The sequence below is a fragment of the Hibiscus syriacus genome, unplaced genomic scaffold (assembly GCF_006381635.1).
Source record: "Hibiscus syriacus cultivar Baekdansim isolate YM2019G1 unplaced genomic scaffold, ASM638163v2 tig00111650_pilon, whole genome shotgun sequence".
In the NCBI taxonomy this organism is placed as follows: domain Eukaryota; kingdom Viridiplantae; phylum Streptophyta; class Magnoliopsida; order Malvales; family Malvaceae; genus Hibiscus; species Hibiscus syriacus.
Window position 1 is genome coordinate 70,479 of NW_024063146.1, and position 17,866 is coordinate 88,344.

Consider the following 17,866-nt stretch of genomic DNA (forward strand, 5'->3'; position numbering starts at 1 on the left):
ATGTGCCTTTTATTAAACCTTTCCTTTAATTATAATGTCATATTTTATTTATTAATATCATATGTATTATCTTCCATATATATGTTTTTTTTTACAATAAAAATGTTTGTTTGGGGCCATTAATTTAGGCATTTTGCAATTTAATCCCTATAATTTTAATATATGTAATCGGGTTATATTATTTTATACAATGAATCATAAAAGTATTTTTCTTAACTAATTAGGAATATATTTTAAATGATTTGTTGGTATAAAATAATATTCTTAATGTTTTGTTTTGGGGATTATAAATTAAATTAAATTTAAATTTATAATTTTTTATTGCAAAGACATTAATTAATAAACAGATGTATTAATTTTGGGCGTTGTGGGGTGCTAATCCTTCCCCATACGTAACCGACTCTCGAACTCATTTTTCTGGTAAGCAGACCCGAGTTGTATTATTTTAATATTATTCTTAGAAATTTTATTAGAATAATATGACATTTTAGTGACCAATCTCACCAAATTAAAATATTGATGGTTACTCTACAATTTGATGTTTCATCTGATTCAAGGAATATAAACACTTACTTTTTCGAGACTAGTTACACACTTTAAAGTGTACTATTTACACTCTCTGTCGCGGACAGAGAAACGTTTAGACAAAATTTAAAAAAAATAGACAAAATACGATATAAAAAAATAAAAAGAACAATATTAATTGTTGACAGCTTATTAACAAAGATGAAAAAGAAAAATGAAAGAGTGGCACGTATTCTTATTATGAAATTGCTTAAACTGATTTGTAACACTAATATAGTATAAGTAATCCGATATAAATTTTTTTATGAAATAATGGATTTGAATATTTAATTAATTATTCATAAATATAAAGTGGAGATTAAATGATAAATGTCCAAAACAATCAAATAAAATTTTTAAAAAGAAAGGGTTTGAATATTTAATGGAATGATCGTACATGATATTTTTTATAGGTAAATTATATTATTTATCACTCATTATTTTTTTCATTTTTATTTTGATAATCAAAGTTTAAAAAAAATATTCAACCTTTGAATTGTTCTTGTTTATTTTTATGAAAATACATTTTTATTATTAATATAATTAAAAAAAATTAGATACTAAAATAAAATAAAAATAATATTAGGTACTAAACTTGTAATTGACTCTAATTTATATGATTCTTGACACATTATACATGAATAGACAGATAAACTAGTAAAAAAATTATACATTAAAGATAGGCATAAAGCTTAATATGATTACTAACACGTCGAGAAAAGTTATTTGTAACACCAACTAATATAGGTATAAGCGGTTAAGATTCAAAAACTTAATTTTGTAAGGTTAAATTTGAATCCTACCACCGTTATTCTTGGTGGGCAATCTATAAATTCATATATAAATCTCAATTGAGTTTTAAATATGTCCTTACCATATAATGAGGAGTAACCCCTAACCTAAACCTTTTATGTAAAAAAAAAAAGTTATTTGTAACCCTTAATTTTTTTACCATAAACCTTTTTTATTGATCAACTAATTTGGATTGGGTACTGCAGAGGTGAGAACGTCCCTCTCAACCCAATTTGCTCCATTCACAAACGTCAAGATTCAAACTCTTGACCTTACTTAAGGGATCTAGTGCATCATCCCACTAGACCAACTGATTGTTGGTATATATTTTATATTTTTCGTCGATAAATAATAATTGTTTGTGTATATTATTTTTCAAATTGTTTGGTGAATTTCTTTTATTTATATTCTTATATAATCTTATTTTTTATGTATTAATATTTTTTAATAAATATTGGCCGCTCTCTCTCTTCCACTTTTTTTTAGAGTTTGTACTTTTTTATAAATTAGATTAACTTTTTATTTTTATTTTTGTTTGATCAATTGTGATTCTTATTTTGATGATATTTGTCGGCTGTTAATAAGAATAATTCTACATTTGTAGCATGTTTTTCTCTGTTTTTATGGATGATACTTATTTGTAATCTTATTGATCTTCTCTGTTATATATCATTAGATTGAATTTGGATATACAATTTTATGTTCGTAAATATTTTCTCACGACACAATTCTGAGTTGCGATTATTGATGATCTTTCAATAATTTAATCCCTTTTAGTGATTCATTTGGCAATGCAATAAAATTTGTTTGTATATTATTTTTTGTTCGAGTCCTTTAGTAAATTTTTAACTTTTCTTATTTGATCCTTATATGATCTAAAATGATTAGTTTTAAAATTATAAGAAAATATACAAATTATATATTTAGTTTACATTGATAATTGTAAAATTGTAATTTTGGATATGTTTACATTTTAATAAGATTACTTCTATTAAAAATAAATAAATAATTTTAAAAAAAATAATTAATATTTTTAATCATATTTATCAATTTTTTGGACCGTTCTTATGTTTCTTTCTTTGTATATTTTTATTATCTTTCAATGATGACAAACATAAAATTTTATGTTATAAGTGAACTTTTAAAATTTTAAAAGAAAAAAAATTTTCAATAAAAAGTATAAAAATTTATATATATAATAATTTAAATTTTCAAAACGAATAATAATTTTATAATATATATACCATTAGATTGAATTTGGATATCCCATAAGTTCAGATGCTTCAAGATAATAATCTCATCGCATCTCTCCCTATGGAGGGGAACAAGGCAGTTGAACTAACATATATACAAACAAATGTTTTTATTCGTAAAGAAAACCAAGTTCTAGATGGCACGAGACAAACCACAAAAGACCCGTAAAGAAAAACTAAACCTAACACACATGACACGACGACGACGCTTTGCATGCAGATATACACAGTATTGATTACAACCGCAACTCAGTATAACAACTATCGTAATGTTTTTTTAGACCATCGCAATACCACAATATCTGCAATTGTGATACCGCAATCGTATCTACGACGACGACCGTAATTTAATACTATGATGAAGTATGCAAGTCTTTAAGCTTCTAGTCAACCTCTTCCATCTTGCTTTCCTCATTGGCAACTTCCTCCAAAGATGGCATATCAACATCCTCAGCAAGTGTGTCGTCCTCATCAATGTTCAGACCTAGCTTCAACATCCTTTGGTCCTTCCTGCAAATGTATTGGGATCACCCAAGCTGAAATCAGATGTCAACAGGGAAGTCTCATATAGCAGCAGCACCAAGTCCTTCACTGATTTGTCATTTTTGTCTGCTTCAGCTCTCTTCCTTAGCTCCTCCATTATGCCATTATCTGGGTTGATTTCCATTGTCTTTTTACTAGACATATAAGCACTCATGCTATTGTCTCTCAGAGCTTGAGCCTTCATGATCCTCTCCATGTTGGCCGTCCATCCGTACTCTCCGGTCACCAAGCAGCAAGGAGAGTCCGCAATTCTATCGGACACAACCACCTTCTCCACTCTGTCTCCCAATATCTCTTTGATTGTCTCGCAGAGTTTCTCAAAGGACTTCTCCTTCTCCTCTTTCTTGTTTTTCTTGTCTTCGGATTCATCGAGCTTGAGTCCTTCCTTTGTAGCAGACGCCAGCTTTTTGCCATCATATTCCTTGAGTTGCCCGACGCAATATTCGTCGATAGCGTCAACCATGAACAACACTTCGTACCCTCTCTTCTTGAGTTTCTCGAGGAATGGTGAGTTCTCGACAGGTTTCTTGCTCTCACCGGTGATGTAGAAGATGTATTTTTGGCCTTCTTTCATCCTGGTAACATAGTCTTTCAAGCTGGTCATCTCGTCACCACTCTTTGTAGAATAGAACCTAAGCAAGTCGGCAAGCTTGCTCCTGTTTTGGCTATCTTCATGGATTCCCAGCTTGATGTTCTTGGAGAAAGCATCGTAGAACTTGGCAAAATCGTCTCTGTTCTCGGCTATCTCGAAGAACATCTCGATGCATTTCTTCACCAGATTCTTTCTAATCACTTTAAGGATCTTGTTCTGTTGCAGCGTTTCACGATAGATGTTCAATGGAAGATCATCAGAGTCCACAACACCTTTGACGAATGAGAGGTACTCGGGGATGAGTTCTTCACAGTTGTCCATTATGAACACCCTCCTGACGTAGAGCTTGATGTTGTTCAGCTTCTTCCTTGTGTCGAATAGATCGAACGGGGCTCTCCTCGGAACAAACAAGATGGCCTTGAATTCAAGCTGTCCTTCAACAGAGAAGTGTTTCACCGCAAGATGATCCTCCCAATCATTTGTGAGACTCTTGTAAAACGATGCATATTCCTCTTTTGTAATCTCTTCTGGCTTTCTTAACCAAATTGGTTTTTGCTTGTTAATGAGTTGCCACTCATGGGTCACCTCCTTAACCTTCTTCTTTTTCTTGTCTTTGTCCTTGTCTTCATCGACATCCTCCACATCCCCTTCATCTTCCTTGTTTGTTTCCTCGTCTTCATCATCACCGACTTCCTTTTCAGTTGTCTTCTCAGTCCATAGGTAAATCGGATAGCTGATAAACTCGGAATGTTTCTTCACCAGATCCTTTATTCTCCTCTCCTCCAGTACTCCAACTACATTATATACAACACAAACACAAACAAAAATCAATACCAATAACCATATTCTAATTCACATCACATTAATAGTTTAATACTCACCTGATCGTCTTTAAGGAACAGGGTGATCTTGGTACCTCTGCCAAGAGGTTCTCCACTCACATCACGTGTAACGGTGAAAGACCCACCAGCCTGAGATTCCCAGACATATTGATCATCATCGTTATGCTTTGTGGTGACAAACACCTTCTCCGCTACCAAGTAAGCCGAGTAAAACGCTACTCCGAATTGACCAATCATGCTAACGTCGGCTCCTGCTTGTAATGCCTCCATGAACTCCTTCGTTCCAGATCTCGCAATGGTTCCCAAATTATTCACCAAATCTGAAAAAGAACGTTTACAGATTAGTAACTCCAATTCGAATAGGTAAAAATAAATTTGTTTGAAAAGATTGATATATTATATACCTGCTTTGGTCATGCCAATGCCACTGTCGACAATGGTAAGTGTTTTATTAGCTTTATCCGGGATGATCCTGATAAAGAGCTCCGGCTGAGCATCGAGCTTGCTCTTGTCTGTTAAGCCCTCAAATCTAATCTTATCCAAAGCCTATTCATATCCAAAACCAAAACATGTCAGATTCTTAGATCTAACATACCAGTTTCCCCTAACCGTCATTAGAGTAGAAAATAACATATCAAAATCAGAAATCTCTCCGTTCTTTCTCGGTAGCCAAACATACTATAGCCAGCAAAATACACAACACAGAAACGTCTTCTTGAAGTTCAAAAATCCACAAAAATCTATGCAAATAAAATAAAACAATATCATAATACTACCCGTAACCAGATAAAGAGCATAGCAGGATGCCGCGAGAAAACATGAAAAAGAAATTAATGAAAATTTTCATTTCCATTTTTTTTTTTAGTAAAGAAATATACGGCATATCAACTTCTCCGTAACCGCAAACAGCAAACCGAAAAGAACAGAATATTACAGATCAAAACCAAAATTCTCTCGGTTCTTTCTCAATCGCCAAACAGAAAATATTCAATAAAATACACACAAACGTCAACTTGCTGCACAAATATAATCTTTTCGATGAACTGAAACAAATATTACGGAATGGAACTATCCGTAAGAAGATAAAAGACCTGCAATAAGCTGCGAGGAAACGTGTTAACCAATGCAAACTCCTAACAAAATTTTCTTCTACTCTGATTTATTTTCCTCCGCGAACAAACAGATCCATAAACCATGCCAGAAAATAAGTATATCTAGTAAAAATCGTGAAACAAAACAAAACATCGTGATTCTAGCACTAAGCAGTAAACAGGGAAGAAAACATTAGAAACAGTGTATAAAATCCTCAGAACAATTCTTTTGTTATTTTTTTTCCTTCTCAACAAACAAACAAGCAGAAACAAATTAACGAAGAAAAATACATACATCAGAAGAGTTGCTGATGAGCTCGCGAAGGAAGATCTCTTTGTTACTGTAGAAAGTGTTGATGATCAAGCTGAGGAGCTGGTTGATCTCCGCTTGGAAAGCAAAGGTCTCTGAATCTGTTCCCATATGCACGTCCGCCTCGCTTTCTGATATCAAACGATCAGCGAAATGAAGAAAGAAATTCACAGAGCGCACAATTGAAGGTGCTTTTGCGATCGCACTAGAGTATAAACCGACTCTTCTTCTTTCAAAATTTAGCTTCGATTCGTACTATAATAATCAAAGATTACAAAGAGGTGAAATATATATATAGCGAGAGAAGATGAAGTGGAAGGTTTTTGATTTTTTGCGCGGGTTCTGGATTTCTCTTTCGTTCTCTAAACTTAAAAAGTCTTTTCCCTGTTTTGCCCTTGCTCATAAACATAACAACTGTCAATCCAGAGTCTTCTTTGGTGAATTTACTGAATTGATCCAAACGGCGCTGTTTTGTGTTCGCTAAGTAAGTAATTGACCTATTTCTCATTTAAGGCACAACAAAAGAGTTAAATTGCATCTATGCAGGGATGGTACGAGACTTGAACCATATTAGTTTTGACCTGATCTGATTTTATTGGGTTAATCTTTCTTAAAAAGGTTTAGGTTTGGGTTCGGGTTCGGGTTAGGTCGGATTTTTTAGAGGTTATATTCAGGTTGATCAGGTTTAGGGTTAAAAATATCTGATCCAACTCAACTCGATCCGAAAAATGTAATTTTATCTTATATATTTAGAGATAATTTTAATAATACTCTTCTATATATTATTTTTTAATTAAACTTTTATTTTTATTGAGTTCGGGTTTTATCTTAAAAAGGTAGGTCGAGTTCGGGTTGAATGAAGAGTGTATATTTTTCGGGTCGGATTCGGGTCAAGTAGAGGGTGTATAATTTTTGGGTCATATCGGGTTGACAAAAATCTAACCCATGATCATATGTCTTCAAACTATAGCTCTCATTTTAAGCCATTCCTTAAACTTTTAAATATTCTAATTTCATCCTTAAATTATGACACTTTTTCTAAATTGGTCCCCAAGCTTTTGAATATTCTAATTTCATCCCTAAATTCATCTAAATATGTAATTAGTTTCAACTATAATTTGACCTAAATTTTGTTTTTTTTCAAATATATAATAATATAAATTGGCCTAATGATTTTATTAACAAGGGATGTGATTAGTATATACATATAGTTTGGGATGAAATTTGAATGTTCAAAAAGTTCAGAGACCAATTTAGAATGAAGTTCATAGTTTAGAGATGAAATTAAAATGTTTAAAAGTTTGAGGACTAATTTAAAATAATAGTCATTATCTAAGGATGAAATTAAAATATTTGAAAGTTTAGAGACTAATTTAAAATAAAAAACGTACTTCAAGAACATGTGATCCAATTAACTCCACAACAAAATGGTAATTGGGTAAAATATCTTTTAAATGAAAACGTTTCTAATACTAATATTTGAGTGAAAATAATAAAATATAATTAAATTTTGGAAAAAGTGAAAATAATATACTTTATCAAAAAAAATATTAGATAAAAATTATTTTGGTGATTAAAGAAACAGGCTACCATTTTAAATTTTTTTTTTCTAAAATGTTCAATTAAAAGCAATGAACGACCTAATATATATTTTTGTTTTATAAATTGATTATTTTTTGTTTTATTAATTAAGTTGGTGTAATTTATCCTATAACACTTGGGGGGTGTTTGGAGGAGGGAATGTGAGATTCCCATCGGAATGGAAATCCCTCATTCCCCCGTTTGGTTAGCCTGGGAATCTCATTCTCGGTAATGTAAGATTACCAATAGTGGATTTTTTAGGGTATATTACCGGGAATGTCATTACCTCTATTTCCTTAGGTATTGTTGGATTCTCGGCATTTTGGACTAAAATGCCCTTTATTTTTTTTAAATATTCTTTTTCTATCATTGAATAATAAAAATTCTACGAATATTAAATTACAAATTTATCCTTAAACTATTTTAGATTTACAAAAAAAAAAATCTATAATTAAAATTTTATATGAAGTTAAGGGTTAAAATAAAATTTTACCCTTTCATTAAACCTTTTTATATTTTCATTTTTGTAAAAAAAATATATAAATTTTATGAATTTAAATTTTTTAAAGAAAATATATAAATATTTTCTAACTTGTTAAAAATAAATATATAATAAGGACAATTTGGTCAAATATACATTCTAATAATCTTTTATTCTTTTAACCAAACACGGTAATCTTACATTCCTGCTAAGCCAACCAAACACAAAATACAACATTCCCAGTAATCCTATTCCCTGGTAATCTTACATTCGCACTGGTAATCTTCCATTCCGTGAACCAAACGCACCCTTAGGGGATGTTTGTTTGTCTCTTAATGAAACCATTCAGCGTTGAATGTTGAACCATTCAGCGCGTTTGTTTCGCACCTCTGAATGATTCAGCACAGAAGTACATTATGAATAATTCAGAGCCATTATCAAACAGCATGTCACATTCAGAGCTAATTCATACAGAGTCTCTAAATCATTCCACATTTGAATCATTTAACGTTTAATCATTATGAATTAAACAAACAACTCCTTAGTCAATATATGAAAACTAATAAGAATTATGAGCGCCCAAATCCGTCCGACCTATCTAACAAGATATAATAATTAATTGATGTAAATATATTTTGGGGAAATTATACGTTTAGTACCTAATCTATCAGTTTTGGTCCGTTTTAGTATCTAAATTTTTTAATTTTTTAAATCATACCTAAAATTTAATTTTTGTTTTATTTTAGTACCTTCTCCTCACTCCTATTTGATACTAAAGTTTAAAAATTTTCAATTTAACTACTCAACTTTCAAATTGCTCCTATTTTAATCACTCTAATTTATTTTATTAATGATTTTTGTGACATGACATTTATTATTATTATTTTATTAATATATGATTAAAAATAAAAAATAATTTTGAAAGTTAGAATGATTACATTAGGAGTAATTTGAAAATTGAGTGATTAAATAAAAAAATTAAACTTTAGTGACCAAAATAGGAGTGAATAGATAGTTGAGTGATGAATGATGTATTTTACCCATAAAAATGTACCACTTGCAAAATACCGTTAAGTTTTTAACGGCAATGCGCTAAAACAAAACAAAAACAAAACGTTAGGTATAATTTTGAAAAAAAAAAAAATTTAGATATAAAACGGGCTAGAATTGATAGTTTAGGTACTAAACTCATAATTTAACCTTTTTTTATATATAATGCATTATTTAAAAATAATAATAGTAGTTATGGGTTGGTGATTGTTTGATATATTTCTTTTCAAACATAGGAATTGCATTTAAAAAACAACTAGTTTAAAATTCAAAAAAATTATAGAAATATATAAAACACAACGATACAATGATACATTTAACCTTTAAATTTTACATATTTTGTTAAATTAATTATTATTCTTATTTTAGTAAAATATGATGATCAACCTTTTTAAAGGAGTTCAATTATTTTTCTAAATAAAAATATTAATTAAAACATTAATTTTTTTTTAAATTTTTTTTTGCATGATACCTTATGATAATCTAGATGTACTTCATTTTGACATAAAATATTCATAGACTATCATATAATATTACGTTAAAGTAATTATTTTTTCTAATGTTTTAATAAACATTTTCATTAAAAAAATAATTTGACTTTTTTTAAAAGATCGATAGTTAAATTTATTATTTTTAAAGATTTGTTTTACCAATTACTATTTTGGAGAATGGGAATTTTGTTTATAATAGATATTTAACCCACAATTTAGGAGAGAAAAAATGTCAACCGATAACTTTTAATCATATACTCTAGAGATTTTTAACATTATTGTTTAATTCAACCATTAAATTTAAAATGGAAAATATTTTTTAGAAAACCTAGATCTAGTTTTTTTGTACAATAAGAGGTGAGTATAAGATAATTTATATTCAGAACTTTCTTAATAAATCGACAACGCACACATATACTGCAAACAAATCAGCTCAAACCTAATACCTCGAGGGAAAACAACGTTCTCTTTTACAACTGAGACCACTTTATGGGTTCAGGTCTAGTTAAACTCAAATACACATGCAAATAAATTTTTTAAACCGAAGTCATCTAGATAAAACTATATTTTCTTTTACTATAGAGATCATTGCTTAAATAAAATATATTAATATATAAAAATAAATTTATAATTAAAAGATTATCATTGTATAATATTTTTTTAACTATCTAAGATAGAGGGAAAGAGAATTTTTAATCATATGCTTTAGAGACTATTTACTCGTATAATATTTTTTAAGTTTAGTAGAAATTCAAAGATATTTATTTTCAAACAATAAGAGTAGGTTGTAGAAGTTTTAAGAAAACAAATTAAAAAGTCAACAAAACCTCAATTAGAAATTAAGAACCATTAATTTGCAATTAAGGAGATGTTGGAAGAAACGATACACGTGGCACAAGGTCATTGGCATGATAAAGACAATTAAGAGGATTTGAAACGTACTGAATAAACCCCTCGACTAAGACTACGTTTTTATTAAAAAAAATAGGGTAAACTACTAATTTAGTCAACTACTTTATTCTTATAGTTTCGTTTTAGCCCTCTAACTAATTAAAAAAAAATGATGTCATTAAAAATTTAACAGTGATGATAATATGTTATTAAAAAAATTATCATATTAACAATTCTATTTTTTCAACGGTAACTCGATGAGTAACCAAAACTACTGGCGGAGCCGTATGTATTGAATTGACACCCCCAAAAGTTTTTGAAATTTTCTTTTACCCCTATAAATTATATATATATATAATTTAAAAGAAAAAAAATGATACCCATTTTAAAAAGGTTTTAAACCCTTTAAAAAAGAAATTTACTCTATATATTACAAATATTTAACAATAAAAATTTTAAAACTCAATTTCTTATTTATAAAAAAATCATATAGTTTCTGAATTTTACACCCAAAACAAATTTTCTAGTTCTGCACTTGATCAAAACAGAACAAAACATAATGTAAGACATGATTTTAAAATATAATAATAAAATAAATAGAATTACAATAATAAATTAATGATTAAATACGTGGTCTACCCTAAAAATATTAATTTCAAAATCCTAAGAGAAGTCTTACACACTTTGTCGTTCACCGATTTCCAAACCAAACATTAAAAAAAAGGGGGAAAAAACTCTACCCTGAATCTCAGCAAACCAGAGTAAAAAGAAACGCTTTAAACATTTGGCAACTAAAACAACATCACCGAGTAAATCAAAACACAACATAGTTGCCGACAATGCTTCTTCTTCGATATAAGCTGAAAGAAACAACCCCAGACTTTTTCTTTGAACTTGGTTTCAAGTTTAGTAGTAGGTGGTGAGGCTGAAAGAGGGGGGAAAAAGGGGTAAAAACATTGAAAAGGAAATGGCAAGTACAAAAGAGGCAAGCTCAGAGGGAAGCAAAATCAAGGGTGTGCAGACTCATGGAGGTAAATATGTTCAGTACAATGTTTACGGTAACTTGTTTGAGGTCTCCAGTAAGTACGTGCCTCCTATTCGTCCAATCGGTAGAGGTGCTTATGGCATTGTTTGGTAAGTTTTTTTCACTTATTTATTCATGCTAGTTTAATTTTTTTTCTTGAAATATTTCATGGGTTTCTTTTCTTTTTGTGGTTGATTTACTCTTTTGAGGGTATTCTTTGTTGAATCATAAAAAAAGTTGTTTTTGTTTTGGTTTTGTGGATGATATGGTTTGTGTATCTATAATCAAACAAACATCTTCTTGTCTGCTGATTTTAATGCTGATTTTTTAGCTTAATTAAGATTCTTTCATTTGGCAACCTTAGAGTTTTTCCTTGATGGAGTTGCTGGCCTCCCTGATAGTTAGATTTAGGGATCTTTTTTATTTTATTTTATTGATTTACTATCTTTAACTTCAGTTGGAACATGATTGAATTAGTTTGATTTTTAAGAATATATAAGTAGCATATCAAACCTTATAGCGTAAATTTTTTTACATGTAGTGTGTTAACGGTAGTTATTGTTCTTAAGCGTCTGTTATAACTTATATGTGATTCGACTTGTTAATGAGTGCGGTTTAAGCACAAGAATTTGAACTTACAAGTTTTGGGATTCTTCAAAGATTATCCTGCCATGTTGTAGTTCAGAGAAGAAAGAGTGGGCTGAAATGAAATGATGGTTTGCTTATGGCTGGAAAGTATCTTTGAAAAGCTTTCTTGTGTTTTCACATTTGAATTGGGATTCTGATACTTTATTAGCGTGGCTGTTAATTGCATCACCTGTATTTCCTTTTTCATTTTCAGTGCCGCTATTAATTCAGAGACCCGTGAGGAGGTTGCTATTAAGAAGATTGGTAATGCATTTGATAATAGGATAGATGCCAAGAGGACACTGAGAGAAATTAAGCTTCTTCGTCACATGGACCATGAAAATGTAAGACTCTTTTCCGGAAATTGAAATTTTATTTTCATTTCTTAAGCACGGTAATCGAAATAGTGCATGATGTTGCCAACACTTTATTTAACATATCCTTGGAGAGTAATCAATTGAAAAATAATCCATCTTTTGTACTCCCACTTCCCAGCTCCCTCTTTAATGGAGCTCAGAGTTACTTTCTGGGTTCTATGACCCACCATTTGCATTTCTTTCGCTGTTCTTACATTCTTTGGTCCCTGCACTCTTATTTTTTGTTGTTATTTTAGTACTTAGGAACACCAAGTGCAATCTGTTGATAATCTCTTAGGAAATAATGAGATGCTATCTAATGCAGCATGAAAGATGTTTAAGCAGCTTTCTTATCGGGGTTCATGGATTATGCTGGTTTCATCTCGATTACTTGTGCCAAATTAAGGAGGAGATTATAATTTACAATTGGAGCTAACATGGGTTTACTGTTTGTTCGTTTAGCCTTTTAATAGCAAATACCTTTATGCTTACATTGTAGAGCAGAACATGTTCAAGGGGAACCATATATCTTCCCTAATTGAATGAATTGATCTGCACAAGTGCACATACATTGTACGAGTTAAGTTTATTCTTGAAACCATCTGCTACATATTTATATGCCTGGAACTGCTACTCAATTCTCTTCCTGTAGGTTATTGCTATCAAGGACATCATTCGACCACCAAAAAAGGTTGGCTTCAATGATGTTTACATTGTTTATGAATTGATGGACACCGATCTTCATCAGATAATTCGCTCTGACCAACCATTGACAGATGATCACTGTCAGGTTTGAATGAACAGTTTTCAGAGACATTTATGTCACTGATATAACTTCTCTTTAATTATTGAAGCAGCTAGTTCTTCCTTTGAATGGTATGAACATGTTTTTTTTTCTTTTTAGATATTATCATCATACTTCTAGCAAAGCCTTGATTGATTTGAATAATGGAAGAAACAACAAATACTGCACAGGCGCAGTTGACTAGATATATGCCCTCATATTAGTATTCTAAAACTGGGGATAGGGTACTATGCTGTGTGGCGCGTAAATTGGAGAAATTCTAGGTTAAACTAGTTGGCCACTGTTGGCAAGGACCACTAGACTTAATATGAAAAAAACAATTTCCATGGCACTCATCTGATAGTATCGAGCAAACCAGTCTTGCTATCCATATTTTAAGAATTTAAGGAGCGCAGGGTTTCAAATGCAAGCCTTAATGCCGAAGGTTGCTGGCCCTATTTGAGAACATTTCTCACGAGATGAGTGAACATGAAGGATAACATTCATGCAGAAACCTTAAAAAAGAAGCTTACAATCTGAGTTTCTTCTCTGAAATTTATATAAATGCATGTTTCCATACTTTGATTTTGTATGGCAATCCATAAACATGACACTGATACTGAATGAAACTTTGCAGTACTTTTTATCAGTTGTTACGAGGGCTGAAATATGTGCACTCTGCCAATGTTTTGCATCGTGACCTTAAGCCAAGCAATCTGCTTTTGAATGCAAATTGTGACCTTAAGATTGGCGACTTTGGATTGGCAAGGACAACATCTGAAACAGATTTCATGACGGAGTATGTTGTCACCCGATGGTACCGTGCACCAGAGTTGCTCCTTAATTGTTCAGAATACACTGCTGCCATTGATATTTGGTCTGTTGGATGCATACTTGGTGAAATTATGACAAGAGAACCTCTGTTTCCAGGAAAAGATTATGTTCATCAACTGAAACTCATCACAGAGGTAGTCAACTTCTACTGAAGTATTCTTCCTGTGGTCTCACATGATCTATGATCTGGTTTTAAGACACAAAACATAGGGATGTGCTTTTCAATTTTGTTTTACATCTTTCTCTCTCCCCCAAAAGTCTCTTTGAGCATTTCATTTCGTGTTGCTGATTCTCATCGATGATCCTAGTCCAGATGTTTAAGGAGAAATGTCTAATTTGAAATTCATTGGTTATATATGTGTACCATCTTTGCTATTTTTAGAAGCCTGTCTGGCCTCCCCTTCTTTTAAATGCTTTCTTTCTTTTAGTAAACCTCAGTTTGTCAATGTTTTTAACATTGAAAAAACTTTTTTTTGGTCAAAAGTTGATAGGTTCACCTGATGACTCCAGTCTTGGATTTCTCCGAAGCGACAATGCCAAAAGATATGTTAGACAGCTTCCACAGTGTATGAAGCAACAGTTTTCAGCTAGATTCCCAAATATGTCTAATGGGGCTGTTGATCTGCTAGAAAAAATGCTTGTATTTGATCCCAACAGACGAATTACAGGTACAAACCAAGAAATAGAGTTTCAACCACATCATTTCTGATGGTACCCTTTTTTCTTCTAGTCTCCATATGTATGTGATTATTTCTTACATCTTTTTGCAGTTGATGAGGCACTTTATCACCCATACTTGGCATCTCTTCACGATATCAATGATGAACCCGTCTGTGCCAGGTCTTTCCTTTTTGATTTCGAGCAATCATCATGCACTGAAGACCATGTCAAAGAGCTTATCTGGATGGAATCTGTGAACTTCAATCCAGATCCTGCCCATTAAGAGACTCAGTCCTTCGAGTATTATGGACAAATATAGTGGGAAGGACTTCTCTCCCCGGAATTTCCTAAGTATGATGTTCTTCATATTCACTGGAGTCGATAGAAGTTAGGGATACCATTCAAGTTTGCTTACTTGTTGAGCTGAAGCTTACCTGGTTTGTGAGATGGGGGACTCAAATGTGGATCGGATGTTATTTAGGTTCATATATGATTGGAATCAGGCATAGAACTTCCTTCTTGATACTATATAATGGAAGCTCAAGAGCTCGGTGCAAAGATTGTGATGTATTTATCAATGACCCTTTCCTTAGTTTTAAATACCTTTTTTTTTTTAACTCAAGCATCAAAACACCAGGGTAAAGAAGAACAACATTCCAGTAATCATTGTTTCTTACATAAATATTATTTTTGTAATTGTAACTTAATGTTACATTACATAAAAGAAATTTGATATCTTAACTTTATATTCTGTCACAAATTTCTATTTAAGACTTAAACTTTGGCACTTGGGAAGCTGTCCACTGGAAAATTGCAGGCATTGTCTGGGCCTTGTGTTAGCAGATTGCAGGGCTGAGGGGTAACATTGCTTGTTACCCCAGCAATCTCAGTGCAATTCCATTGATTTTTTTTTTTTTTTTCTTTTGTGTTAATCCAACGGTGGCATTTGATATGCAAATTCCAGAGAATGGATGGCCTGGAATTCCTTCCAATCTAGCTGCCATTGTCACATTCTCTGCAATGAATCTCTGAAATTGATGTTCTGGATAACAGGGATTGCATTTGGATCATAATCATTGCTGGATGAGAACCATAGTTCCCTGCCATCCAAAACACCATTTTCATAGTTTTCATGGTCATCCCTCTCACGTATACGTCTTTGACATAGTTTCCTCGTCTGACGGCGGTTTTGATCCTAACAGCTGACTCGGAATTAATGCCTGTGATGTCTTCGCCCTTACGTCCTCAATCCCGCCGGACATCTCACGCGCTAGCGCAATCACTGCACTGAATGGTGAAATGTATGTGAGCCTTCTGATAACCAGCTGCTTTGTTGGCATACCAAACTTGATACCATACTCATCCCAACCACTCTTAACAGCTACACAGTCATCTCCAGAGACGATGTAGCAGTCCTCGATCCTGGTGTTCGTGCAAGAATCTGAAGAAAAACGATACCTTTTAACACCGTGAAGAAGTAAAACATGCTGCAGTTAAAAAGTAGCCTTATCGATTCAATGTCCACTTCCTCACCTGGGTTGATCCCATCAGTGTTTGGAGAAGTTACTGGTGCAAGGATAGTTAATCCTTGAACGACGACGTTGCTGCATTATAATGACAACCCGATGTTGGAACATGATATCGATGTTTCAGCAGCATGCTAAGGAAACTGAAACCGTGAACTCGAAAACGAGAGGGGCAAAAACCTGCTATAAACAGGATGAACATTCCAGGAAGGAGAGTTCATCAATGTGAGATTAGAGATTTGAACATCATCTGAATACATGATTTCCATATGGTAAGGCCTGGTGTATTTCAGCTCTCCCCTGTGGAATTTGTCCCACCAGGTAACACCCTGACCATCAATAGTGCCATTGTCACCTGAAATATGTTGAAGTCCTTATTTTAGCACTTGATGATCTATGAACTATTAATGTAGCTTTGAAGTTCTCGGGTACCTGTTATCACAACATCGGTGAGGTTGGTTCCGTAAATAAAACTGATTTATCTTCCACCGTCGGCATCCCTTCCTCGACCATAGGATAACTGTGCGTTTAATACCTAAATTATAGGTCTTTATCTGTTTTAGTACTTAAATTTTTAATTTTTTCAGAATCATATCTAATGTTTAATTTTTGTTTCATTTTAGTACCCGTTAAAAACTTAACGTTAAGTTTTGGAAAAAATTTGAAAGTTTTAAGTACTAAAATGGATCGAAACTGATAATTTAGACACTAAACACGTAGTTTACCCTAAAATCTATTGAATTATATAAACATTTTTTGAAACAATTCCTACTTAAGGGAGAAAAAAGAGAAATTTTGCTCCTAATAGATATTGAACCCCAACTAAGGAGAAAGATATGTCAATTGATAGCTTTTAATCACTTACTCTAGAGATTGTTGACTTAGATTACATAAACATAATATATATATATATATAATAAGTAAAAAATTATATGTTATTTACTACCATATAAAGAGTTCGTCTATATTAAAATCATCTAACATGATTAAAGTTAAGAGTAAAATATATAAATGATCTCCCAACTATATAGCGTTGCTTTATTGAGTCTTCGACTATTAAAAATTACAAAATGATTCTTTGATTATAGAACATTGTTTTGTTGAGTCACTCGACTATTAAAAGTTATAAAATGATCATCTAACTATTCATATATTCCAAACTTGTTATTCTCTGTGAAAAATTGTCGATAGTCTGAGCTGGACGTTAATCTATTGACTGTGATATGATAAAATATGATCTCAAATCCCAAATGACCATTATATCTCATTCAATGTTAACATTCAGCTCAGACATTATCAATTTTTTAAAATAAAAAGGACGAATTTGAAACATATAAATAGCTGAATGATTATTTTATAACTTTTAATAATCGAGAGACTCAAAAAAGCAACGCCTTATAGCCAAAATACAATTTTGTAACTTTTAATAGTCATGAAAATCAACAAAACAACAACCTATAGTCTACGTATCATTTTTGTACTTTACCCTAAAGTTAATTAGATTTTAATAATAAAATAAAGTATGAACTATATATGTGTAGATATTAAAATAATCAAATTTTTACTAACAATCG

The 17,866-nt window shown here is 31.7% G+C and overlaps 3 pseudogenes; 1 reads left to right on the forward strand and 2 right to left on the reverse strand.

Moving 5' to 3' along the window:
* Positions 1–2,966: 2,966 nt before the first annotated feature.
* On the reverse strand, positions 2,967–6,227 carry LOC120166904 (annotated as a pseudogene).
* A 5,011-nt stretch (positions 6,228–11,238) lies between these two features.
* On the forward strand, positions 11,239–15,063 carry LOC120166965 (annotated as a pseudogene).
* Positions 15,064–15,384: 321 nt separating this feature from the next.
* LOC120166915 lies at positions 15,385–17,586 on the reverse strand (annotated as a pseudogene).
* Positions 17,587–17,866: the final 280 nt, after the last annotated feature.